We start from the raw sequence: 1327 nt of genomic DNA, 5'->3' as shown, positions 1-1327 counted from the left end.
ACAGTGGATCAAAAGATTTGTGCATTTTTAAATCTGATACATATAAACTTGTCAAATTTAATTCCAAAGAATTTATACCAATTTACAAATGCCATTGACAGTGTAAAAGGCTTTGTTGATCAAAGTGAACATTATCAAATTTTTGTAAATGTGTGATTCGAATGTTTGAACATTGCAATTGTTACCGGAAAAGGATCCCAATCCAGATGCCAAGACAGGGTTCTTGGATCTTGTACAAGAAAGAATTCAAGGCAAATTCATAAAGTGAAAGCAAGTTTATTAAAAAAGTGAAAGAATAAAGAATGGTTACTCCACAGGCAAAACAGCACCTTGGGCTGCCGATTGGTTATTTTTATGGTTGTTTCTTATATGCTAAATAAAGGGTGGATTATTTATAAATTTTCTGGGAAAGGGGTGGGCAATTCTCAGAACTGAGGCTTCCTCCCCCTTTTATACCATATAGGGTAACTTCCTGGCATTGCCATAACATCTGTAAACTGTCATGGGAGTGCTGGTGACAGTGTCTTTTAGCATGCTAATGTATTATAATTAGTGTATAATGAGCAGTGAGGACGACCAGAGGTCACTTTTATTGTCATCTTGGTTTTAGAGGGTTTCGGCTGGCTTCTTTACCACAACCTGTTTTATCAGCAAGGTATTTGTGACCTGTACCTTGTGCTAACTTCCTATCCCATCTTGTGACTTAGAATGCTTAACCCCCTGGAAATGCAGTCCAGTAGGTCTCAGCTTCATTTTACCCAGCCCCTATTTAGGATGAAGTTGCTCTGGTTCAAACACCTCTTGCATAATATTATGTGTGAATATGCATGTATTTAACAAGAATGGTTTTTGAGCATATGTACCTGTATCAATACAGTTCTCTCTGTATATTAAACAAGTCATTAAACATGATTACTGGCTTACCCTTTGCCTGTCATATGTGTTGTAAATATTTTTCTACTTTATTATTTATTTTTGATTCTTCTTATTCTATCTTGCCCTTGAAAAAAAAATTAAATTTCTCAATTTAAAAGGAAAAAATAAAGCACTTGTCTGAGAAAGAGAAGGAAAACAACAAACCTGGTCTCAAGGCCAGCAGCTGTGATGTGGAAGAAAAAGATAACAGAGAAATTAAAATCACCCAAACCTGATAAAATGAAAAATTGTGGGGGTTGGATAAATACTAGGAAAAAAAAAAAAGAAACGAGAGTGATAAGGGAGTAAAACTCCAAAGCAAACCCATGATAATACTACCTAATTTTCAAAACAATATAGCATTCATTATGTTCTACTATTTTTCTCATAATTTTATGATAGAGACTAGAAG

General features: G+C 34.6%; 1 protein-coding gene across 2 annotated transcripts in view; it reads right to left on the bottom strand.

The window, feature by feature from the left end:
* The window catches only part of SPIN4 (spindlin family member 4), a 50069-nt gene extending 48960 nt beyond the window's left edge, over positions 1–1109 (bottom strand). For both annotated transcript variants that reach the window (XR_005198628.1, XM_037735545.1), the window contains exon 1: positions 1081–1109. The gene's annotated coding sequence lies outside the window, so the exon portion shown is untranslated. The remainder of the gene's footprint in view (positions 1–1080) is intronic.
* Between the last annotated feature and the right edge of the window lie 218 nt (positions 1110–1327).

Source organism: Cebus imitator, unplaced genomic scaffold (genome assembly GCF_001604975.1).
Source record: "Cebus imitator isolate Cc_AM_T3 unplaced genomic scaffold, Cebus_imitator-1.0 Scaffold832, whole genome shotgun sequence".
In the NCBI taxonomy this organism is placed as follows: domain Eukaryota; kingdom Metazoa; phylum Chordata; class Mammalia; order Primates; family Cebidae; genus Cebus; species Cebus imitator.
This window is presented reverse-complemented; position numbering and strand designations above follow the sequence as displayed.